Here is a 27528-nt window from a genome sequence, read left to right as displayed (position 1 = left end):
AAATAAAGAACAAATTGACAGTAACCAGAGGGGAGAGGGATAATGGAGGAAAATCGGGGAAGGGTCATCAAAGAACATGTATAAAGGACACATGGACAAAGCCAAATGGGATAAGTTTGAGGGTGGGAGGTGAAGATGGTTGGGGCAGTGGGGCACCGTGGGGTGAAAAATGGAGACAACTGTACTTGGATGCAATAAAAAATAAATTATAGAAAAGAAAAAGAAAATATAAATTTAAAAAAAGCTGAGGTAGTAATACATATATCAGACAAAATAGACCTTAAAAGAAGGGCTATAAGAAGACAAAAAGAAGGACATTTTGTAATGATAAAAGGGTCAATCCAATGAGAGGATATAACCTTTGTAAATATTTTATATGCACTCAATGTAGACTCAACTAAATATATATATAGCAAATATTGGTGGACATAAAGAGAGAGATAGGCAATAATACAATCATACTAGGGACATTTAACAACTCATTGACATTAGTGGATAGATCTTTTCAGACAGGAAATCAATACAAAGAGTAGCCTTAAATGACACACTAGAACAGAAGGCCATAATTGATATTTTTAGAGCATTTCAGCCCAAAGCAGCAGGATATACATCCTTTTCAAGTGCATATAGAATATTTTTTTAGGATAGCCCTGAAAGAAATATCAGTAACTTTAAGAAGATTGAAATCATATCAAGTATCTCCTCTGAACACAAAGGTATAAAACTAGACATCAGTAATAAGAAAAAAACTGAACAAACACATGGAGGCTAAATAACATGTTACTAAACTATAAATGGGTTAGCTGTAAGATCAAGGAAGTAATCAATAGATATCCTGAAAGAGTCAGAGAATCTGAACAGACAGATCACCCCTAATGAAATTGAAGCAATATTTTTTTTAAGATTTATTTATTTATTTTTAGAGAGGAAGGGAGGGAGAAAGAGAAAGAGAGAGAGAGAGAGAGAGAGGGAGAGAAACATCAATGTGCGGTTGCTGGGGGCCATGGCCTGCAATGCAGGCATGTGCCCTGGCTGGGAATCGAACATGCGATGCTTTGGTTCACAGCCAGCGCTCAATCCACTGAGCTATGCCAGCAATAATTTAAAAAAGCCCAACAAACTAAAGTCCTGGACCTGTCTTTACAGGTCAAATTTACCAAACATTCTGAGATGAATTTATACCTCACCTTCCCAAACTATTTTGTAAAATTCAAGAGGAAGGAAGGCTCCCCTTTCAAAACCAGATAAAGACACTACAAAGAAAGAAAATTACAGGCCAATATTACTAGTTAACATAGATACTAAACTCCTCAAAAAATATTGCAGACTGAATACAGCAATGCATCAAAAATATTGTACACCATGATCAAGTGGTATTTATTCCTGGAATGCAAGAATGGTACAATATTTGCAAATCAAAAAAATGTGATTCACCACATAAAATGAAGGATAAAAAACCACATATTTATGTCAATAGATGCAGAAAAAGCTTTTGATAAAATTCAGCACCTATTTATGATGAAACTCTCAGCAAAGTGGGAATAGAGGGAACATACCTAAACATAATAAAGGCCATATGTGAGAAACTCACTCCCAGTGTCATGTGCAACAGGCAAAAATATATGTATTCCCCTTAAGATTAGGAACTAGATAGGGATGTTCACTTTCACCTCTCTTGTTCAACACAATACTGGAAGTCCTAGCCACAGCAATCAGACAAAAAGAAGAAATAAAGTGTATCCAAGTTGGAAAGGAAGAGGGAAAACTGTATTTATTTGCAGATGGCATGATACTATACATAGAGAACCCCAAAGATTCCACCAAGAAACTATTAGAACAAGCAAATGAATTCAGTAAAGTAGCAGGATACAAAATGATTATTCAGAAATCAGTTGCATTTTATATGCCAATGACCAACTAACAGAAAGGGAAATTAAGAAAACAACCCCATTCACAATTGCTACAAAAAGGATAAAATACCTAGGAATAAACCTAACCATGTATATAAAAGACCTGTACTCAGAGAATTATAAGACACCGAAGAAAGAAATAGAAGGTAAAAATAAGTGGAAGCATATACCATGTTCATGGATAGGAAGAATTAACATCATTAAAATGTCCATACTACCCAAAACTATATATTTAGTGCAATTCCTATCAAGATTCCAATGATGTATTTCACAGAACTAGAACAAATATTTCAAAAATTTATGTGGAACTACAAAAGGCCCCACATAGGAACAGCAAAACTGAGAAAAAAAAACAAAGTTGGAGGAATTGTGCTACCCAATATCAAGCTATACTTCAAGGCCATAGTAATCAAAACAACCTGGTACTGACATAAAAACAGACACATAGATCAGTGGAACAGAAGAGAAAGCCCAGAAATAAACCCACACCTTTGAAGTCAATTAATATTTGATAGAGGGAGCAAGCCCATACCATGGTCTAAAGATAGTTTATTCAATCAGTGGTGTTGGTATAATTGGCCAGATATGTGTGGAAAAATGAAACTAGACTACCTTCTTATACCACACACAAGAGTAAATTCACAATGGATCAAAGACTTAAATGTTAGACATGAAACCATAAAAATCCTAGAAGAAAATATAGGCAGTAAAATCTCGGACATTTCTTGTAAAAATTTTACATTGGATATAACTCCCCAGGCAACGGAAACAAAAGAAAAATCAAACAAATAGAACTTCATCAAACTAAAAAGTTCTTGCACAGCAAAGGAAATTTGAGACAAAATAAAAAGACAAACCACAGAAAGGGAGAATATATTTGCCGATACATCTGATAAGGGGTTAATATCCAAAATGTATAAAGTACAAAACTCAGTGCCAAAAAAACAAATGTCCCAATTTAAAAAATTGGCAAAGAACCAGAATAGTCACTTTTCCTAAGAGGACATAAAGATGGCCAATAGACATATGAAAAGATGCTCGATGTCACTGATCATCAGAGAAATGCAAATAAAAAGCACAATGAGATACCATGTCACACCTGTCAGAATGGCTATCATCAATAAATCAACAAACAACAAGTGCTGGCGAGGATGTGGAGAAAGGAGAACCCTTTTGCGCTGCTGGTGGGAATGCAGGCTGGTGCAGCCATTGTGGAAAGCAGTATGGAGATATCGCAAAAAATGAAAAATGGATCTGCCTTTTGACCCAGTGATCCCACTGGTGGGAATATATCCGAAGGAGCCCCAAATACCAGTTTGAAAGAACATAAGCACCTCTATGTTCATTTCAGTGTTATTTAAAATCACTAAGATATGAAAGCAGCCCAAGTGTCCATCAGTAGATGAGTGGATAAAACAACTATGGGACATTTACACAATGGAATTCTACTCCACCACAAAAAAGAAGAAAGTTTTACCCTTGCGATGGCCTTCATGTACCTGGACAACACTATGCTGAGTGAAATAAGCCAGTCAGGGAAAGACAAATACCATATGACTTCGTCCATATGTGGAATTTAATGAACAAACTGAACTAGCAAGCAAAAGACAGACTCATAGATGAAGAACAGATGACAGCTAGTGAGGTGGGGGAGGTTAGGGTATAGAGGGATTGAGCAAAAAGAAAATAGGACTTAAGGACATGGACAACAGGGTGGTGATTGCTGTAGGGAGAGGTTATAAGGGGACTAAATGGTAACGGAAAAAATGTATAAAACAAAATAAAAAAAGATATCCTGAGACAAATAAAAGTAAATACACAACAATCCAAAATCTATGGGACACAGTGAAACAGTTCTAAAAGGGTAACTCACAGCAATACAGGCCTATCTCAAGAAACAGGAAAAATTACAAATAAACAACTTTACCTTGTATCTACAGTAACTAGAATAAAAAGAACTAGCAAAGTCTAAAGAGAGTAGAAGGAAGGGAATAATAAAGGTCAGAGGAGAAATCAATGAAAAGAGTAGCTTCTAAAAAGACAAAAAAAAATCAATGAAGCCAAGAGCTTGTTCTTTGAAAAGACAGACAAAATTTATAAACCTTTAATCAAGAAGATAAGGGAGAGGACCCAAATAAAATCAGAAATGAAAGAGGAGAAGTAACAACTGACATAACAGAAATACAAAAGATCATAAGAAAATACTATGAACAAATTTGACAATCAGGAAGAAATGGATAAATTCCTAGAAACATACAATATTTCAGAACTGAAAAAAAAGCTCCAGAAAATCTGAACAGACTGATTACAACAAAATCAAAGCAAAATCAAAGTCCTGGACAAAATGGTTTCACAGATGAATTTCACCAAACACTCAAAGAAGTAACACCTATTCTTTTCAAACTATTTCAAAAAATTCAAAAGGAGGGAAGACTCCCCAGCTCATTTTACAAAGCCAGCATTATCCTAGTTCCAAAATCAGATAAAAACTCTAGAAAGAAAGAAAATTATAGGTCGATATTTCTGATGAACAGAAAGGCAAAAATCCTCAACAAAATATTAGCACGTTGAATTCGGCAATACATTAAAAATGTCATACACCATGATCAAGTGGGATTCATTCCTGAGATGTTAATATGATATACCACATTAACAAAAAGAAGGATTAAAATTATATAATCATATCAATAGATACAGAAAAAAGCAATGGACAAAATCTAGTGCCTATTTATGATTTTAAAAAAATGTCAGTAAAGTGGGAATAGATTGAACAAATATACCTTTACATAATAAAGGGCATATGTGACAAACCCACAGCTAACTTCTTGTACAATGGGCAAAAACTACCAGCATTCCCCTTAAGATTAGGAAGAAGATGGAGATACTCACTTTCACCTCTCTTATTCAACATAGTACTAGAAGTTCTAGCCACAACAGTTAGATAAGAAAAAAAAAGACATCCAAATTGGAAAGGAAGAAGTAAAAACTGTCATTATTTGCAGATGACATGATATTATATAAAGAGAACCCTGAAGGTTCCATCAAAAAACAAAACAAAACAAAATGCTTCTAGAATGGATTAATAAATTCAGTAAAGTAGCAAGACACAAAATAAATATTCAGATATGTTTTGCATTGTTATACCCAATAATAAAGTATCAGAAAGAGAAACTTTAAAAAAAATCTCATTTACAATTGCATCACAAATATACCTAGGAAAAATATATTAAGTAGATAAAAGAACTGTTCACAGAAAATTATGAGACACCGAAGAAAGAAACTGAAGAGGATACAAATAAATGGGAACATATACCATTCTCATGAAAAGGAAGAATTAACATATTTAAAATGTCACTATTACCCAAAGCAATCTATAAATTCAACACAATTCTGATTAAATTACCAATGAAATTTTTCACAGAACTAGAACAAAAAATCCAAAAATGTATGTGAAATCATAAAGACTCTGAGTAGCCACGGAAATCGTGAGAAAAAAGAACAAACAGGTACCATACTACCTGATATCAAGTTATTACTACAAGGCTATAGTAATCCAAACAGCATGGTATTGACATAAATGCAAACACACAGATCAGTGGAACAGAACAAAGAGACCAGAAATAAATCCATGGCTATATAGTTACTAATGTATGACAAAGGGGGCATGAACACACGATGGGATAAAAACAATCTATTCAATAAATGGTTTTTGGAAAATTGCACAGATACATGAAAAAAAATGAAACTAGACCACCTTCTTACACTATACTCAAGAATAAACTCAAAATAGATTAAAGACTTAAATATTATACTCAAAATTGTAACAATTCCAGAAGAAAATATAGGCAGTAAAATCTCAGACATTTCTCATAGCAATGTTTTTTCACGCACATCTCCTCAGGTAAGGGAAATGAAAGAAAAAAAAAACAAACAAATAGGACTACATGGAACTGAAAGGTTTTTGCACAGCAAAAGAAACCATCACTGAAACAAAAAGACCACCTACCGAATGGAAGGAGATATTCACCAATGATACATCCCATAAGGGGCTAATATCCAAAATTATAAAAAACTTGTAGAACACCAAAAAAATTCAATTAAAAATGGACAAAGGACCCAAATGGACACACAGATGACTAATAGACATATGAAAGGATACTTAACATCAGTAAGCACCAGAGAAATACCAATTAAAACTACAATGAGGTATAACTTCACACCTGTCAGAATGGCTATCATCAAAGAATCACCAGCCCTGACTGTTGTGGCTCAGTTGGTTAGGCATTGTCCTGTAAAGCAGAAAGGTCTCTGGTTCTATTCCTGGTCAGGGCACATAAATGGGTTGCAGGTTTTGTCTGTAGTCGGGGTGTGTGAGAGAGGCAACCTATTGATGTTTCTCTCTCACATTGATGTTTCTCTCCCTTTCTTTCTCCATCCCTTCCCCTCTCTCCAAAAATAAATAAATAAAATGAAAAAAATCAAACAAGTGTTGAAGACAGTATGGAGTTTCCTCAAAAAAAAAAAATGGCCTCATGACCAAGTAATACAAATTCTAGGTATGTATCCAAAGAAACTCAAAAAACTAATTGGAAAAAAAATATCTGCACTCCTATGTACATTGCAGTGGTCAAAGATATGGAAAAAACCCAAGTGCCCATTAACAGGTTCGTGTATTAGAAAGTTATGGCGAGACTTCCGGCAAGATGGAGGCATAGGTGGATACACCGTACCTCCACGCACAACCAAGGTTAGAACAACAACAATTTAGAGGTAGAATAACACCCAGAACTGAAAGAGAATTTATCTGAATGGAAGTCGGGACAGCCAAAAAGTTGAAGTAGACCCGTTCAGCCAGACCGATAGGAGGGGCGGAGATGAGCAGCGGGGCGCGGGGCCCGGTGCCAGGAGTACAGGGAGAACTGGGTGCAAAAGGCAACCGGGAGTGTGTAAGCCATCCAGGGCGTGCAAGATCGCAGCGGATGGACCCTGAGTACGTAAGTGGCAACTGGCGGACCCAGTGAGGCTGCGATTGTGAACGAGGGCAGAGCGCGCAACCCAGGATCCCAGAGAAGGGACTGAGATCCCAGGAGAATGGAGCTACTGCCATTGTTCCCCCCGCCCCCAAATACAACGTCACAGTCTAGCGACGGGTGTGTGCCCAGCCCCGGTGAACACCTCCCCTCACCATAACAGGAGCAACCAGACAAAAAAAAAAAAAAAAAAAAAGAGAGAGAGAGAGAGATCTCAAACAGAAAAACAGATCAATGCCCCAGGGCTCATCCTTTTGAGCGACTAAGAGATTGCCAATCTATCAGATGCACAGTTCAAAACACTGGTGATCAGGAAGCTCACAGAATTGGTTGATTATGGGAGCAAATTACATGAAAAAAATGCAGGTTACCATAAAAGAGATGAAGGAAGATGCACAGAGAACCAATAGTGATGGGAAGGAAACTGGGACTCAAAACAATAGAGTGGACCAGGAGGAAGGAAAAAAAAAATCAAACAGGAAAGAATGGAGAAATAAGAATTCAAAAAAACGAGGAGAAGCTTAGGAACCTCCAGGACATCTTTAAACGTTCCAACATCTGAATTATAGGGGTACCAGAAGGGGAAGAGGAAAAGCAACAGATTGAGCACGTATTTGAACAAATAATAAAGGAGAACTTCCCCAGTCTGGCAAAGGAAATAGACTTCCAGAAAATCCAGGAAGCTCAGAGAGCCCCAAAGAAGTTGGGCCCAAGAAGAAACACACCAAGGCAGATCATAATTACATTAGCCAAGGTAAAAATGAAGGAGAGAATCCTAGAAGCAGCAAGAGATAAGGGGACAATTACCTACAAAGGAGTGCCCATCAGACTGTCAGCTGATTTCTCAAAAGAGACCTTACAGGCAAGAAGGGGCTGGAAAGAAATATTCCAAGTCATGAAAGACAAGGACCTATATCCCAGATTACTCTACCCAGCAAAGCTTTCATTTAGAATGGAAGGGCAGACAAAGTGCTTCTCAGATAAGGTCAAGTTAAAGGAGTTCATCATCACCAAGCCCTTATTTTATGAAATGTTAAAGGGACTTACCTAAGAAAAATAAGATCGTTAAAGATATGAACAGTAAAATGACAACAAACTCACAATTATTAACAACCACACCTAAAACAAAAACAAGCAAAAACTAAGCAAACAACTAGAACAGGAATAGAATCACAGAAATGGAGATCACATGGAGGGTTAGCAACAGGGGAGTGGGAGGAGGAGAGGGGGGAAAAGGTACAGAGAATAAGTAGCATAGATTGTAGGTTGAAAATAGATAGGGGGAGGGTAAGAATAGTATGGGAAATGTAGAAGCTAAAGAACTTATAAGTAGGACACATGGACATGACTAAAGGGGGGGAGTATGGGTGGGAGAGGATGTACAGGGTAGAGGGGAGTGAAGGGGGGAAAATGGAACAACTGCAATAGCATAATCAATAAAATATATTTTAAAAAAAGAAAGTTATGGCACATATATACAATGGAAGTGCACTCAGCCATAGAAAATGAACCCTTACTATTTACAACAGCATGGATAGACCAAGAGGGTTTTATGCTAAGTTAAATAGGTCAGTCAGAGAAAGGTAAATACCTTGTGATTTTACATACATGTAAAATCTAAAGAAGAAAGTAAACAAACAAGTTAGAAACAGACTGATAGATACAGAAAACTGACTGATGGTTTTCAGGGAGAAGGAGATTTTGAGGACTAGGTAAAACTATAAAGAGATTAATGTGTACTATTGATAGTTACAAAATACTAACAAGGATGTGGAGTACAGCATAGAAAATGTAGTCAATAATATTGTCATAATTATGTGTGTTGTCAGTTTGGTACCTGAAATATCAGGGGATCACTGTGTAAAGTGTATGATTGTCTGGCCATTATGCTGTGTGTCTGAAACTAATACAAAATAGTGTTGAATGTAAACTGTGATTGAAAAATAAAATAAAATGCACACATACAGAGGTGAATAATTAAACAGATTCAATTTATGTCTAATTTGAATTCATTTAATTAACAGTATCTTTGAATGGTGAGAACATGTCAATTTTTAATTTCTTCCTATGCTTCTTTATACATTAGCTTTCTCATTTCATGCATTGAACATATATTAATTTTATAATTAGACAAAAAACAACAAACACTTTCAAAAATAAATTTAATCATAAATTTGTTGTTATACCATCTATTCTTGGGGACTAGGGGACGATAAAGTGTGACTTTGGCTGCCATCAAAACTATATCAACTAAATAAGAATAAGAATATGGTGATGGTTGATGCTATGTTCTAATCAGGATGGAAACAGCTACATAATATGTTTCATTTTTTAAGATCTTGACTGAGAACAGGCCTTTGATGGAATTATAGAGGCAGGAAGGAGTCCACAGCTATAGTAAGCCTTCTCTTGTTTCCTGTTTCCTTATCTTTCTCAGCTATTTAGCTAGATTAATTTGGTCTCACTCTTTTAATTTTTTATTTATTTTTATTGTATTATTTTTCATTGCCATGTATCCCTATTATACCTTCTTCCACCTTTACCCATCCCCACTCCCCCAGTAACCACACTGTTGAACATGTCTATGAGTTTTTTTTTTCTTTTTGGCTCTAACCCTCCACCCCCTAACCACCCCCACCCCATCTTTGCCACAGCATGGGTGGACCTGGAGAACATTATGCTAAGTGAAGTAAGCCAGTCAGAGAAAGACAAATACCATATGATTTCACTCATGTGTGGAATCTAATGAACAAACTGAATTAACAAGCAAAACAGAGACAGGCTTGTAGATGGAGAGCAGGCTGATGCTTCCAGTACGTTAATAGTAGTAGTACACCCTCTTTCCTCGAATAATGAGATACAAAGTGTTGGGGGAGGGTGGACACAATGCTCGCTCAATCTCTTTTCCTTTTATTTGTGAATACAAAACTGCACTTCCTTAAAAAGGAACTTCCATCAGAAAATAAAATGAAAAAAGCAGAAACCAGACATTTTGCAACAGAGGTGCTTTAAAGCCTAGACTTCTCTCTTAATCCTGAAATCAGATCTTGGCATATTTCAGACCCACACAAATTGTGCATTGTTGGTGAGAGCTGAGGGAAATGTTAGGATTCTGGCAATTCTTGACTATTCTGTTTTGTTACTGTGTTTTTTGCCCTCTCAGGAATTTATGTTTTCCTAAAAGAAAACATAATTAAAGAGCTGCAGTATCTGATATTAATGGACAAATGGGTAACATGACAAGCGTTACTCTATGCTAAGGTCTTCAAAGAATCTGGCAAGGAATGTGGTGGAAAACTGCAATTTTTAAATTGGTGAAGTGTATTAGAACACATTTTAATTCATACTTGTATAATAATACCATTCGACTGATCTACTTGAAACATTAGACAAAGTGATTGTACCAACTGGTGCTGAGTTTCCTCTACGAAATTCCAATCAAAGTGGACTGACAACAACAGTGTCCCAGGGGCATTGTCTATGATTGCCTTTCCTGTCCTTGACTCCGGCAATGCTGATACTCAATTTGTCCAAGTGTAATGAGGCCATTATCATTTTTCAACCCTCCTTTTCTTCCCTTTCCTCATCTTCTTCATCTTCCTCTTATTTTATTTATAGGACCCTGAAATCCCTTTGGTCCTAGAGATATTACACATCCCCTTTGTAAATCTGAGCGCCTCAAACCCTTCCTGCCTTTTATGTGGACTTTTCATAGAACCTTCTTCTGAGGGTGTCTATGGTTTGGAATTTTGAAAATTAGCCTTTATCCTAAAATCATTTGTGGGTCTTATGGAGTTCATCTGAAGAGTGCCCTTGACTCAAAATTGAGTTGACTGGTAAAACTCAGCTGTCAGTGATGCTCTAGATAAGATCTGGTCAGAGACCCTGGGAACTGAATGATAGGTGCCACCTTCCCTGGTATCTGTATCAGTCTCATCAGCTTCCTACTGTGGTTAGAAACTTTCAAGTCTTTTGTTTTAAGAATTTATTTTTCCTTTAAAGTTTCTGCAATCTGTGTGAGGATGTCTTCCAGTCCCAATTAGTCTGCAAATAAGAGAAAGATAGCATAGTCTCAGTCCTATGAACAGCCAAATATTTCTAGTTTAGGTTATTCTCTTTGCTAAACAAAGATCTTTGCTAAATTCCCAAGGATCTTCTAGGAAAGAAATACAGTGGCCCTTCTCTTTCTATGGAGATGAGTTGGGAGGGGGGCGAGAGGAGGATTGTATTGGTAGATATACCTCCCCACTGCTTAATCCTCAACTGACAATATTTTTATCCATAAGCGTAGAGTCTAGTTTCATCTAGTTTAAGATAATCACTCACATCACACGGGTAAATGAAGTGACGTCAAATGGAAAGAGGGTGGAAAGCAAGTCAGGAGACCTGAAGGGAAAAGGCCTTGGACACAGGGTGTGTCACAGAGGCATGTCTTAATCTTCTGCTTTAGGGACTGACCAGTAACCACTGAGTTCAATTGTGTATTGCACTGAGCCTATACTGCTTGTAGTAATAATTGTTAGATCTTGAAATAGGATACTGACTTGATAGGTTCCTTATTGTTTGAAAATGCACTATCTTGAAACATACCTATTGGCACTCATTTTCCTAAGGCTTTTGAGTGTGTCAAGAGTGTGCAGATTTCATTTTGGTTAATTTTATTGTCTTCCAGCTTTCATCGCAAACCGCTAGAACATCTAAGGCCAAATCAGTCGAAGAAGGTCATTTATTCTGACCAATCAGAAAGTAAGCTACCTTGCTTCTGGCTAGGAATTCCATACACATTTCTAAAAGGTCAAATGGGGCAGTCAACCAGGAAGAAAGACTCCAGGAATCCAGAGAAAGAGATACAAGAGAGAAAGAAAGAAAAAAAAAAAAAAAACCCCAGTGTCCACACAGACTTTGATTTCTGGTGTTTCTACAATTAAATGTATGCTCTTCAGTATCACTGGTAATACCTAATGGGGCCACTGTTATTTTGTGTCTTAAAGAAATCTGGTGATGATTTCTAAGTAATCTAAAGCAGAGGGGTTTACCACGCTTTTTGAAACAGAAATAGGTAACCAAAACTGTAAGATCCAGATTTAAGATGAAATATTTGGTGATGGTCTGAAGAGAGAGGGATGCATCAGGAAAATGTTTGCTTATTCTCTTTTCTTTTATACTGTGTAATTCTGAGAACTCTTAAACCATGATAAGGAAGTGATTGTGTTTTGAATTTCTCTAAGGATCTAACTAGAGGGCATCCAATAAGCATTTCCAGGAATTCAGGTTTAAAGACCCAGGTGATTATGATAGAGAAATAAGATTTTGCACAGCTGAGGGAAGCAGGTAAAACCGGTGTGTGGGTTTTGCCAAAGAAATGTAGAGCTCCTAGAGGTCAGCAGACAGTATTTTTCCATCCTCACAAGCCCCCACAGCCCCAGCTCTGCGATCACCATGTATCTATGACACACATGACATGAAGTGAGTGACAGCAGCTGCGGAAGGACCAATGCGGGGCGGGCTCTGCGTGGCCGTCCCAGGCCTGTCTCTGGGTCTGTGTCACTCCTGACGAGATAACACAGCAGTGAGGCGTTGGGCGAGGGCAGGGCTCCTCCCGACCTCCCCAGTAGAGCGGCTAGAGTCGTCTGAAGCTGCCAGTTGCCAAATGAAATCTGAAACCCTGAGCTGCGTCTGAGGGTTGGCCCCGCTCAGTTGTTACTGCCTCTTGTACTGTATATTTACTCATTCACACACAATCACTCTTTCTAACTTCAGGGACTCTTCTTTGCGCAACTGCTAGGATTTCTTAAGTGCATGTGGCAACTCAGGCCAGCTCCGGGTGGAAACCGGCAGGTCTCCAGAGGGTCTTGAAGGCCCTGGGAGCTGTCAAGGCTGCGGCCGGGACAGCAGAAGATCGAGGCGCAGGAGGCTGAGGGGAAAGCACCACAACTTTCCACCCCAGCTGCAGCGTTTTCGGCCGCCGAGAATTTCCTCCGAAACCACAGCTGCAGAGCAACCCAGTGCATGGGGCGCAACACTTCCCCTTGTTGTGGGAAGTAAAGGAGACTTCCCACCCTCTTTATCTCTATTCTTTTCTTTCGGCTGGCCTGGGAGCCTTTCCTTCCGACCGTCCCACAACTGCCGTGCGCTCCGAGCAGGGTAGGTGACGCCGCCAAGGGGGTGTGCGCCTGGGCCACTGCGGGAGGGTGGGATGTGGCTTTGCGGGCACCGAGGGGCTACAGATACAGCTGCTCTCGACAAAGGAGGGGACCGCTGGGGGCGAGAGGGGATCGTAGGAATCTCGTGCTGGTGCAGTATGTCAGTGTGAGCGTGCGCGTGTCTGATGGGAAACAATGCTCCTTTTTAATTATTTTTAAAAGGATAAAAACGGCACAAGCTGGTAGTTTGTGTTTAAATAGAGGACATTACTTTTAAATCTTGCAAACCAGCCTCCCTTTCCTCCCTGCTTGTTTCCGTTAGTGTTTTATGTTAGTTTCCCTAGATAACAGACATACAGAGGTAGGTTTTAATAATAAACATTTTAATTGCAAACACAAAGCATTAGGGAATCTTTGGTGAATTTTAAGTCACCCAAAAGGGTTTGTGTTGATTTTGAAAACAGTGACTTTTAAGAAAGTATCTATCCTGTCTTAACGACAAATATGTTAACATATTCTTATTAAAAAGGATACTTCAGACTGGTTTCTTTTAGAAGTCCCCAAATAGGAGGGGGAGTCATGCCACTCTGGATTCTTTAGTTTTTCAATACCGACTGGTAATGGTGAGACCAGTCTCCCTTGTAATCTATTTTAATTCTCTTGAATTAAAAGATCATCTCCAAGTACTGTTTCCATCATTACATTTTCAAGTAATAGTTTATTCTGTCACTTTTTAAAAAACTTAACAAGACATCATTATTTTATCTCTTTCTAAAAATAGGAAATAAATAAATCATGCTGGGTATTTGAAATATAAAGATTGTAAAGAGTTTGCTTTTCCATAAGTGAAATAGCATGTGTTGCTCTGTCTACTAAGTAAGACAAATTAATTGGAATCCAGGGATATTTACAGTAAAGTTAAGAGGTTTATCCAATTACTGAGAAGATGGTCAGGTGAATTAAAAACAATGGATCCCCTGATTGTCATTGGAATGCAAAACCAACCTACAAGGGCAAGAATGATTTTTGCATTAAACTGGACATTATAAAACATAAAACACACAGATTTAGTATATTCGAAAAGGCCAGAAAACAAGTAGAAAGCCACACAAGACGTGTTAAAATCTCTCCCTTTTAAATTCCTTAATACTTCCTCTTCTCTGGGGGTATTTGAACTTACCAGACAGCCCAATAATGCAGAGCCTGACTTTCAGGTAGCAAATCTAGAAATCTTTTCTCTTTGGAGTCATTTCTGAGTGTCAGAGAACTTACCATAAACATTTTGGGGAACCTAGATATTGACAAAACTTAACAATGTCCTCCAACTTCTCAGAGAAGTTAAGTTCTTGGTGGAAGATCTTTAAGTGGATGGAAGGGATAGACTTGAGTTTTTTCGATCTGGAATTTAGTTTGAGGTGTGAGAAAGGAGTACACAAGTAGCATGATAAAAGAGAAGAAAATCTGTAATTTTTCTACATGTGAAGGACTGTTAAAACTCAGTTTACCCTTGGCTTTCAACTATATTAGTTGTTTTTTTTTGTTTGTTTTTTGTTTTTTGTTTGGTTTTTTTTTTTTTTTTTACTTAATCTCAGGGGTTTGGATTTGAGAAAGGGATGGCTTCTCAGTAATGTTCCTTTGGTTGAAGGATACATTGTGAATTTGAACCATTTTGAAAATATAAACCTGAGAGTAAATGGGGAACAATTAAGTTCTCAAGAAAAAACAATTCACTGCAGAACAAATAGCAACATATCTTTCTAGACAAGAGGACAGATTTAAGTGTAAAAGTGGAGTGTTCTTGGCTAAAATCCCCAGTGAAAGCCTTTTAGCTTTTGTTTGGGATAGTAATGGCCAAAGCTCTGAAGATTTTTATCCTGGCACAATTTTATTGACCATGTGATCCTGGACTCACCAGGTGAAGGCTAGGGGTTGAGGGAAGTGAGAGGTGGGGCAGGAAGAGTGAGGAATGTGCTCAGTGGTTTAATTCTGATTACTTTGCTGCCTTAGCCAAGAGCCTACTTGATGTTTACCGACAGCACCCCAAGTCGTTTGGCTATGACCTACTGACTCACCAAACGAAGTGTACTTTCTTTTTGGCTCTATTAGTCCCCAGGTTGGTTTGTCAGGGCTAAAAGCAGTTGGTGCTGCTGCAAATTTCAGGCCATGCCATTTGGTGTCTGTTCCTAGTGTTTGCTGTAAGTGCCATCTTAGTTACCTATAGTTCTTCTTCTGCAGTATTTTCTGGCCTATGAGGCCAGGGCTCTTTTCCCGTGAGTTGAACTTAAGTAATGCTGATTCTTTCTTTCTATCATGTTTCAATTTTTGATAAAGGTGTGCTTTGGGAAAACAAGATGGAAGAGGTGGATAGAGTTTCAGTTTGGAGCCCAGTAGAAGGTACAAACACCCAGTTAGTTACACAAGGTTGTGAAGGAGGTTGATGATAAGAACATGAAGCATTCACTCTATACTGAGGGAAAAAAAAGCAGAAGAAAGTTAAAATTTAAAAAATGCCTGTTTGCTCTTAAATTCATGGGCTAAAGGATTATGACTTCTCCCAAATAGAGAAAGGTATTTAAAAATAAAATTATAAATAGTCCACTCAGCATAAAGTTAATGCTTTTCATGTGAAGAGTTGGAGTCTCATTGAGTCTTACAGTGGTAACTCATCTGTCTTTGCCACATGAACCCAAATTTTACAAGATATGATGGTTTTTGAGGCTATGATAAAGCATCTTTAGAAGTAGAATAGTTATTGTGATGAACAGTCAAAGAATATTCAGTTTTTGGAAGTTATTCCATACATGTATGTATTTATTTATTTTTATTGTTTTTCAAGTACATGCATTTTTTGTTATATTTATACTACTGTGGCATTGCTCCTATTAATCTTTATAAAGTGTAAGTCTAATTGTGTAAGTCCCTTGTTCTAAAACCTTTGGTGGCTCCCAATGAACTACATTATCTCTAAACTCTTTAATGTTTTAACAAAAAGTTCTTCAAAGCTGTTCCTTTTTAGGGCCCCTCACTGTTGACACTTTTGATTTCTCACTCACAGATATTCATTTTCCTGGAATTCCCTCCTCTGGGAAAGTCCCTCTTATTCTTGGTGGTCCATTTCAGGTGGAACTTCTTTTTGTAGAATTTACCCACTTCCATGCAGAAAGAATTAATCATTCCATCTTGTCTGTTTCCATGATGTTTTGAACACACTTTGAATAATAATTTGTATGTATCTCCCACTAACCAAGGGGGACCCACCTGTACCCTACTTTCTAGCTCAGTATCTAAAATACATAGTAGACACCTGTTAATTTTTCCTTAATAAATGAGCAAGCAAAGTCATGGACGAATAAAGCACTAGTGGATTCTACTTTATGCAGTTACTTACCAAAAGTCCATTTGAAAAATGTGTATTTGGACTCAGTTCATTTTCCAAAAGTAACAGTGCCACAAAACATAATTCAATTTGAAGACTAATCTGCCTATTTAATTCCTAATATGCCTATTTAATTACTATACCAGATGAAATACTGTGTTTTGCAGTTATAAAGCAAAAGCAAAACATAAAAGCTACTGTGTGATCATCTTTATCTTCTGGAAATCATAAAATATACTTCAGCTTAAAGATAGTAGAAACAGTTATAATAGGTACAAATGTTCCACAATTGTCTTTTTATATTATACTATAAAATCTGTAATCTATCAGATCCCAGTGGGAGGTCCTGAATTTGGCCACGAGGACTGATAACGGAGTTAAATTTGGAGATTCTGTTACCTGTGGAGTGCGTAATAATCAAACAAAATAGAAATACTAATTTTGGGTATTTAATAATTACCTTGAGTGCTAGTGCTTGAGGCAAACTGGATTTAATTAAAGGAGAATGTGGAGGTGGATGCAGAGGAGAAAATCCAGAGGGGTACCTTCTTTCATATTACTGATTCTTATACTGATTTTCATCTCATTTGAACATTTAGGCAAATCCAAAGTTTCTTTATTAAAAGAAAAAACTACCTTTTTCTACAGTTATTTTTGCTGCCTAACATGTAGAAGGGCATTTCATTGAATTTGAGCCAAAATACAAACGGCCTCGTTTCATTTTCAGAGCAGCCATACCTTTGTCACTTGCACATCCACTCTTTAGCATGTGAATATTTTTTTCAGTTAAGAATGCATAATATTTGTGTTTCAAGCACTAGTTGGGTATCTTAAGCTCAAGTTGCTCTAATACAATATCTTTGAGAAGACTGGAAGAACAAACATTGATATTTAAGAATCTACTCAGTTTGCTAAATCTTGCACACTCTCTATTTCTATCAAATTACATGATCATAAATTTAACTACCCTAAACATATTACAATACCTTTGTGTTACATTACCTTCATTACACTATACTTTAAAATAACACTTTTTGATGCGGACCTCGGTTATGGGGTCCTAGTCATTATGGATGGAATGAGACATTCACACGGATTACGGAATCTGGTGGAGGAAAAGGGACAGCATGGCTTTTCTCTCAAGGGGAGCAAAAGCCTTGGCCTCCACCATGACAGGCCTTTAGTGGGTTTCTCCGCCCATTATGTGATGGTCCTCACTTACTATGCACAGATTCACATTAGGTGGTTACCTTTTACAGAAAAAGGAGCCAATGCTGCTAATCACATCACAGAAGAGGAACATTTGCAAAAGAAAAGGCAAAAGTAGTTGAACACATTACACTCATCCTTGGAAGGTTTAGCATGGTTTTTAGGAAGTTGCTTTGCAGTAAATCTCCTCAATTCAGGGTGAGGGAGTTTTAGTCAAAAGCAAGACTGATAGCGGCCTAGGCACATTGCAGGCCTGATTCCCCACAGGAGAACCTATCCATGAGCACGGGTCCTGTGCATCTCTGAGTGGGAGCTGGGCCCATGCCACGCCGTATGGTCTACTACACACTTTTTTTGTGTGTTTTAACTGAAAGCCAATATAAAAGAGATGGTCTTCATGGAAAACCTTTTGGTACTCTTTGTGTATTTCAATATTCCTTACATAATGATATCCATAAATTCATCTTTGCTTTTACTGCTTTAAAAAGTGTGTCTCTTCTGATTAACTGGTGGTGTTTCTTTTGTTAGAAGAAAAAAAAGAGACTTAGAAATCACTAGTTCCTCATTTCTGGCTTGTCATCCAAGAAGCTGAACTAAACCTGATGCTCAGTTCCCCCCAGTCAAGGTTTTCTGACCTGATTGTTTTCTTTCCACCGTATTATAATGCATGTATCATACCTATACCTTTGAAATACGTTAGCTCCAATCTGTTATGGAAATAGGTTGAATTACCTTCATTTTGTATTTTTTAACTCACTTTAGACTTTTAGTTAAGTATTTATAAATTTCTATTTTGTAGTTTCAGGCTAGTATTTTAGAGCCAATAATTTTTCCAGATAATTTGTTCATTTGTGTGTGTATAGTTCCTTGCAACTTTCTAGGTGCTGTTTATGTACTCCCTGATGGTTAAAAGGACTTGCTCCAAATGTTACCTGTTTTAAAACCTTAGAAGAAAAATCATGTTTGCTTTAAAATTATTGTAAGGCCAAACATGTGAGTTCTTTTCAATGTACAGGGTCCAGCAGAAGTAACACCTGCTTGAGTATGGTTGGTAGGTTAATAAGATGATTGTAATAATTTATAGTTTTAATTTGACCATTTCATTGAAAATGTCATATGGTGTGCTTGAGTGTGATATTTTTATGTTACAGAATTACATAGTTATGATTTTGTAGTAAAAGATTTTGTAATAAAAAAGGGGTGTTGTTTGTGCTGGACTTTGTATGCATCACAAATGTATAGAAGTGTGACATTAAGAATATCTCTGAGAAATAAGAAAAAGGCATTCTTTTTCTTACAAATGAAATCTATTAATAAATTGAGACTGATGGAACTGTAGTTACAGCTGTTTTCTGCTTGTCAAATTGAGTCTTCAGAAAAATAAAGTAATTTTTCAAATTCCACAGGGTTGGGGAGGGGAAAACCTTATTTTGCTCTGAAAATTTTCTCTGTCTTTGAGTCTCATAGACTTTCATAATGTTAATCACTCTAATACAGCAATTTTCAACTGATGTTCCATAAGAATTTTTAAAACATGCAATGCCTGCCATTTAGTTAGGGGCACTGACCTCTTTTCCCTTAGATTGTCAAATAAGTGACAACAGCATATACAACAATAGCCATCCAGCATGAATTAATCAAAATTATACCTATTAATTTTTTCAGCTTGGCAAATAGAATATATTATTTTTTGGTGTGCTGCAGAATTTTAGTAATTGGTTTATCTGTGCCATAAGGTAAAAAAAGTTGAAAATCACTGCTCTAATGAATTCAGTACCTACTAAGTACCAAGCACTCTATAAGGTGTTTTTCATGTTACTGCTAATTCTATACATAATTAGAAGTAATTAGTAATTGTACAAGTAAACTATATTTATATAATTGAGATATTATTATTTCTATTCTATGAGAATGTTTAGGCTTGGAGAGATAAAGATGCTTACCCCAGGTCATGTAGTTAGTGAGCAATATAGAGTTGAGAGTCAGAATCAGCTCTTCCTGAATCCAAATAGTCTGCCATTTTTACTTTGTGGCCTTCCTCTCAGTGCTTTTTCTCTTCAGCTGTAGATTGTAGAACTATAATCTGTGTGCTTCATGGGTACAGACCCCAGTCTCAACTTAATCTCCATGACCTGGCCTGAGAGATCTCTTATGGCTCTTTTAGGTGACAGCATGCTTGTGCCAATGAGTCAGGGCTCCTGGGATGGGTTACTTCTCTCAAGGTTCTTGTATGAGAAGAGAGACCAACCAGTAACAGACTGAATCTAGAGTGATCAGCTTGGCCAGACTTCATTTTCTGGTGAAAGAGCAAACATAAAGCAGACTTCATTTTCTGGTAAAAAGGTATGGTCCATAGGGCTTTTGTGATCTGTCCCCATTACTAAATTCCCACACATGTGGGCTTGTGCCCCAGGAACACTGTGAGTGACAGGTGGGAGTAGAGGAATGAGAAAGGGACAGGTAGTCCAAGGTCTAAGAACTAGAGACCCAACTTGGGAAAACTGAAAGGTAGAGGGAAACAATCATTTTGTTGGAGATAGAAACTGAGGAGTGGAGAAAATTTGAGTTAGTGGTGGCAGTACTCACCAGACACACAGAAATGAAACAAGCATCCCTGACTGATGTGGCTCAATTGATTGGGCATCATTCTGCAAAGTGAAAGGCCACTGGTTTGATTCCTGGCCATGTCACATGCCTGGGGTGTGGGTTTGGTCCCTGGTTGGGGCATGTTTGAGGGGCAATTGATTGATGTTTCTCTCTCATGTCAATGTTTCTCTCCCTCTTTCTCTCTCTCTTCCTCTTTCTCTAAAAATAAATAAAATTTAAATTAAAAAAATGAAACAAGCTATAGGGAAAGGGATTTCCAAGCCAGTGTTTCTCAAGGCAGAACATTTATCACTGGAATTATTGGTGCACATCGTACTCCTGTTGTCAAGATACCCAGAGAAGAGAATTCACCATTCTTGAGAGTCATATTTGATTGTTTCATTGTATTGGGAATATCTGGTTTTAAAATTTCTCAGATGAAGGAAATTCCAGCAAGAAAAGAAGAGCCAGGGGATTCAAGAACTTGTTTTTATCTTGTTGTACTTAATTTCATAATCCTAGGCTTTAGCTATGTATCATTTTCAGAGTTCCATTCTGATTATTGTATCTCATTATGATTTGTTATTGTGAAATAGTCAAATGCAATGTTGACGATTTTATATAAATGCATCTATGTTGTATACAGAAAGCTTCAGCCTTCTCTCTAATTTGCTGATTAGAAGCTTAATTTCTTTGGTAACAACTCACATTTTCTTCATGGAATAACTTATGTATCTATGGTGTTAGGTTCAAATTGGTAGGTTCAATGGGGGAGCCTTGGTCTTTGGTGCCTAGAGACAGGTGGAGGCCATAAGGAATTATCTGGCTGTGGAGTTCTAAGAACTCCTGCACAGCACATAGAGTGGCAAGAGGAGGATGGATGAGAGAAGGGCAGAGGCAACATCATGGGATAACAAATGTTAGAATCCAAGGAAGCAGAAGAGAAGGCAAATCCAGAGATAGCACTGGGAACTAGAAGCCAAGAGAAGGGAGGCAGTGGATGATGTGGCGGTTAAGAGTTCAGTCCCTGCCTAATAATAAATAACAATTATTAAAGGCTTGCCTACAATATGCTAGTTATGCCAAGCACTTGTCATGGGTTATCTCCTCTAATCTTCACAGCTCCCACATGAGTAGGTTCTATTATATTCTCTGTTTGTAGAGATGGGAAAACTGGAACTTGGACAGGTTTAGTAACTTACCAAAACCACATACGACTAAATAGTAGATCTGGGGATTCAAAACTAAAATATCTCACTTCAAGAGAGCAATCTTTACCATTAAGTTCTGGAGTAAGACCTGTGTTCCAGCCAGTGCAGATATGCACAAACATTGTGACTTTGGGAAAGTTGCATTAATCTTGAACCACAGATTTTCTCTCTGTGAAAATGGGCATTTAATAATACCTACTTCGTAGTGTCATTATGGGTTTTTAACTTATGAACTGTGAGCAATGCATGTAAAGAGACTGGAAGGGCATCTGGCATCTGGTAAGTATTAATACATTTCAACAGTTACTATTATTGAATTAAATGATGAACATGGGAGTCCTGAGCAGCATTTTCAAGCTGTAGTCATGAAATCAAAGCAGTGGTTCATGATCAGTGTTTCAGTGAGGAGGAAAAACCAGGGTGACATAGAATAGAAGTCAGCATTCATGACATGTAGTAAAAGTAAGAGTGGTTTCATGTTTTAATTTCCATTTGTGTGCTGTGTGTACATCTCACACACTGGGTAGAAATGAAAACTGTACTTCTGATTATCGATTGCTGTCAAAAGATACTTTAAAAGATTCTTTAAAGTAGCAGTTTTCAAAGCATGGCCCCAGAACCAGCAACATCATTTTCACCTGGAAACTTGTTTGGCAAATTACCGAGCCTGCCAGAGCCCAGCCAGTTGTGTTTTAACAAGGCCTCCAGATGATTAAGGACAATTACATATTCAAAAGTGGCATTTGGAAATCATGAAAAAAATTAGGTAGGGTTATATTAAATTACTTGCAGGTGGTTAAAATACAAGAGGTATTCTGCTGACGCAAGCTTTCATTCTCCACAGAGTGCTGTTCTGTGCTGTGTAACTTTGGTTTTGTGTAGTTGCTTCCCCTGGTTTTCTATGCTGCCTGCTCACAGTTCAGGCAGGTCAGGGCCCCAGATAGCAATTCGTTTACATGTAGAAGGGCACTGGGTGGTTGGATCCTGCACTTTCTTTGAGAACTACAAGATGAAAACTTAACATTCTTTGTGAGTGGCCCTGAGCCTTGAATATCTAAGTTGTGTTCAGTTTGAAACATTTTAATGATAATAGTCCAGATGTCTGGACAGCTGTAAAATTAGAAATCACATTAAGAACTCATAAAAATACTGCACTCAGTATTTCACTAATTGAGATATTTATTTTGGAAAGCACATGAAGACGAGATGGTATTAACAGTCTTATTAATGGGAAACTAATATTGATGGTAAAAATGGAAGTGAGATAAATTTTTATACTGGGTATTTTCCCCTATAAAGAAAATGGGGAATGTGTTTAGGATATTTATTGGTTGTATACCATAACTTTAAAGAGAGAACAGTTAATATTGTATTGACCAGCCTTTGTTCATTATTGCTTTTAATGTAATTTAGTTTGCATTTAGTTTTTTGATTGGAGGATGTATTACTCTAAGACTTAACAGTATCTTCTTTGATGGACCTGGAGAACATTATACTAAGTGAAATAAGCCAGTCAGAGAAAGACAAATACCATATGATCTCACTTATAGGTCAAATCTAATGAACAAAATAAAGTAACATTCAAAAATAGGAACAGACTCATAGATGCAGGAATAAACTGACAACTGTCTTGGGCTGGGGATTGGGGAGCTAGGTGAAAAAAGTTGGAGATAAATGGTGATAGATGAAGACTTGGCTTGGGGTAATGAACATACAATACAATATATAGATGATGTATTATAGTATTGTACACCTGAAACCTATATAATTTTATTAACCAATGTCACCCCAATAAATTCAATAAAAAAGATAAAAATTGTCCTCTTTGAAAACATAGCATCTAGATTCACTAGAGAAGACTTGAGAACTTTATTTTCCATTTAAAATAACATTCACTTGGATTTTTAAGAAGCAGATTTTTAATAGGTATATATTAACTTTCTTTAGTGGTATGTGAAAATATTTTTCAGGACAAAAGTGTCAGGAAAAGAAGAGTTTCAAGGTAAGAAAGTCTACCTGCTGGCTCACCACAGGTATAATTTCTTGTTGAAATAGTAGCTTGATAGATATTTTGAAAGATCCTTTTCTACTTTGTGTCCTATGGTTGGAGAAGACAAGTGGAACGGGAAATAGCTGTCAGGGTGTGTGCTCTGAGTCTCCTTCTGGTATTAATTAACTTCTGTGAACTTAGGAGATCACGTAGCTTTTCTGGACTTCACTCTCTTTACCTGTAAAATGAAGAGGTTGGTACTTAAATACTTTCTAAAATTGTTCCAGCCTTGAAAAAGTCTCTGTTGCTAAATGTATTCCTGTTGGGCAACTTCGATAAGGATGAACTATGTGTATGCATTGATAGGGCTCAGAAAATGGATGTTTGACTTCAGAGTGAGAATCTGGAAGCCATAGAGGTTACATAATAAAGTTCAGCTGGGCCTTTCCTTGACAAATCTCATGTGCCAGTACGCTAGTTTTCATCAGCTGTGGGTTGCAGGGCATGAGTGGACCTTTGGAAATTCCTGAGGCTGTTTTGGTCATCACAATGACTGGGTGAAGCTACTGGTATTTAGTGCCCAGGAGGGGTCAAGAATGCCATATGTCTTGCCATATGTGTGACAGTCCCTTGATACAAAGAATTTTCTCAACCCAAATGCCAACAATATCCCCATTGGGAAACTAACTAATGAAGATAAAAGATCGAGTTTTAACTCCATTTTTTAATAGTCATTGGAAAATTAGAAATGAAGTGTATACTGTTTGCTGTTTCAGTAACACAAATGCAAACAATACCTATTCTTAATGACAACTGGTGTTTACGATACATGGGAGAGAACAGTTTCCAGCTCCCTGAACAATATATTGACTATGCAATAAGAAAAGCAGTAAAAATCTCAGCTCTGTTAGTGTGGTATGTCAATATAATTGAAGACAGAGTAGGAATAGTTCTTTTGAGTATGAAGTTACTAGTTTTCTGATGACAGCCACATTTTTAATGAAATGACTTACAGAAGTTTCCATTCAATATAACTAGACATTTCTTGTGTTCACATCCACACCATGATTAATGCATTAAATGTATAGGTTTGATTTGCTATAAAAATACCACTTCCTTAACTGTTCCATGCATGATGAGTGACATGAGCACTTCTTGTTCCTCCACTGGCCTCCTTCTGCACTTGGGTTGAACTCATATGTTCTGGGTCAGGTAAGGATAGAGCCCATCCAGCAAGAGTGACTCATCCAGGGCTGTCTCAAGAACCCAAGTAACATTTTCAAATTTGAGGTGAATTTTGCTTGGAGCCACTTAAATCACAAGTTTCTTTTCTTAAAATTCTTTTCTTTCATCTTTCTTCTTGCATTTGTCAAGTTCTTGCTAGTTAATGTATGTATTTATAACTGCTTATGTTCAGCTCTTAAACACTGTGCGTATAGAAGGAGTTCTAATGGGTAAAATTGTCTAAAACCCAAAGCCAACTTGGTATTTTCCAGGAGTGAAAGGGGATCCCTGCTTCTCCTTTCTTTGACGAATCCAGGCCTTACTACCTCTGCAGGAGAAGAGGGGAAAGCAGATGATATTGCAATGTGTAAACTTTCTTTTCCTATAAGTTTGGTTACAAATTTAGAATTCAGGAGAAGGTTGAAATGGAAGAATTAAGAAAATGTTTTGGGTATTCTTCTATTTTATTATCTATGCAAGGCTTCCCCAAGGAACAAATTGGAGGTTACATGCTACATTCCCCTTGGAATGAATTGATTAGACATCAGAACAAAGGCCCATTTAGAAAATAGCTATAACCATTTTACCTCAATCTTTTAATATTGAAAGTTAATCCAAAGTGATTGAGCTGATTTGCTCTAGAATATAATCAGGACAAGGCACACCAGGCTCTTGATTTCAGTGATCGGGTTTTCTACTCTACTGCCCTATTTACTTTTCCCTGAGATGATTAAAACAAAATCAACTCTAATGCAGAGTGAAACCCAATTTAAAAATTAAAAATTAAAAATTAATTAAATTAGAGACCTGGCTGGCATAGCTCAGTGGATTGAGCGCAGGCTGCGAACCAAAGTGTCGCAGGTTCAATTCCCAGTCAGGGCACACGCCTGGGTTGCAAGCCATGACTCCCAGCAACCACACGTTGATGTTTCTTTCTCTCTCTCTATCTCCCTCCCTTCCGTCTCTAAAAAGAAATACATAAAATCTCTAAAAAATTAATTAAATTTAAAATTTTACAAAAAAATAAAACAAAAGTAAAACTAAAAAATAAAACAATTTTAAAAATAAAATTAAAACCAAATGCTAGCCAACTGCATCCAGTGCATATAGTGAATTATTTCCTTTGGTCTGCTGCAACTAGAAGGGTACCATCTGGCATCCTTGACAAAGAGTCACTCATGATTTTCTGTATTCTATCATTTAGGTAAAGAATTATGACTGAGAATAGAGCAAGTGAGTCTATAAGTAACATTTTAAAAAGCATTTTTATGTGCCTAGGTTAACCCTGAAGTCAACTGAAAAATATGCCAGAGTAAAATCCATGTGTAACTTGTAACACTTTCTGTTTTTAGTACATTTTAAGCTAGTTCCTTGTAATAATATTAATTGTGTTGAACCCACTTAATATGAATGTTTTCAACACACTATTGATTTTCATTCAATTTAGTCTTCAAACCACACTATAATTGTACATTGTTCTCTCATTTTATTCTGTTCATATTCCTGAAAAACAAAAGAAAAATAAGTAAGCTTGATGGTATTTGACATTTAAGAGATTTCATGTAGAAAACAAAATCAAAAATAATATTTTTTGAGCTGGTTAATTTCTAAAGATACTAAAGCACTGCCTTGAGTCAAACCAATAATGGTTGAAGGTGAGCAATGGAATGGGAGGGGGAAAAGAGGCTTTGGCTCATTGTAACTGCTGCAGAAAGCCGAGAAACAGAGAATTTTTTTCTGCGTGGTGCTTTTATTATCTCACTGTTTGCGGTCCCATCCTCTACTGTTTAATTTGAGGAACATTCCAAAAAGAATCCTTAGTTTCCCTGACAGGAGCCCAGGCCTGGGGCATGAGGGCTCTGAGGGACTCCTTTGTGAACCCAGGGAGGACAAACAGAGCAAGCTGGCTGTGCAGCACATGGCTCAGCTGGTGGCGGTGGACTCTTCATAAGGGGCAAGGTGAGATGTTCGTGCCACTGAGCTGTGGGATGCCAAGCATGCTGCTCCACTTACCTTTGCAGGCAGCTCTGAAGTGTAGGATATGATCTCAGAAAAATGGAGTTACCTCTGTACCTCAAAAGAGAGAATACTAAATGCTAGACTTCCTTGAGATCTTTGCAGCTTAGTGGCGTCATACCTGGGACTCTGCTTCCATTCTATTTATTTTCAAGCAACAATAGGACAGGCTTGTGAGGGTTAGTCCTTATTTGTTTAGTAGATAATATTCTGACCAATGCATAGCAGTAATAATAGTGGCATATTTTTAGAGCTATTTTTTGTTCATTTGATTTAATAAAGATTTTCTTAATGTCTTAGAAAGAGCCATTAAGTAACATCAAATTATATTGAACTATTTTGTGGAAATGCCAAACAATATCATTTGAGCTGCATTATTAATGTGCAATGCTAAAGTAGTTCCAAGTGAATAAATGATATGTAAAGGTCATATTATTGTGAGCCTGGAGTGGGTGGGAAGGGAGGGGAGTCAGAAGAGTGAGAGAAATGAAAATAAATATGTGTATGATGTTAAGGTGGAAGGCACTGAAACTGCTGGTGAGATTTCCTAGTAGCCTGGGATACGCTGGTTTACAGCTGGTGTTGCAGTTTGTCAAGGTTGTTAGGGAACAGGCTGTTTAAGAGATTAAAGATTGGCTCCTGATACCCAAGTTGACCCATAAATTGTAATTGTAATTGTAGAACTGGGTTTACCAATTTGGGCACAGGCAGCGAAATCTGGCCTGCCATTTCCAATGAAGTAGGATACATTTTCACTAAGTGTGACCTTTGATTTGAAACAAAGATATTAGGGGCATTTTCTGGAGTTGGTATGGTAATTCCTTTACTTGGCA

General features: G+C 37.3%; 1 protein-coding gene across 1 annotated transcript in view; it reads left to right on the top strand.

Annotated features, from left to right (window-relative positions):
- Window positions 1-12642: 12642 nt before the first annotated feature.
- Window positions 12643-27528, top strand: part of ARHGAP24 (Rho GTPase activating protein 24) — a 482616-nt gene continuing 467730 nt past the window's right edge. Inside the window, exon 1 of the mRNA XM_028505858.2 lies at window positions 12643-13084. The gene's annotated coding sequence lies outside the window, so the exon portion shown is untranslated. The remainder of the gene's footprint in view (window positions 13085-27528) is intronic.

Source organism: Phyllostomus discolor, chromosome 1, assembly GCF_004126475.2.
Source record: "Phyllostomus discolor isolate MPI-MPIP mPhyDis1 chromosome 1, mPhyDis1.pri.v3, whole genome shotgun sequence".
NCBI classification, from domain to species: Eukaryota; Metazoa; Chordata; class Mammalia; order Chiroptera; family Phyllostomidae; genus Phyllostomus; species Phyllostomus discolor.
The sequence above is the reverse complement of the archived record's forward strand: the minus strand, read 5'-3'. Positions and strand labels throughout refer to the sequence as shown.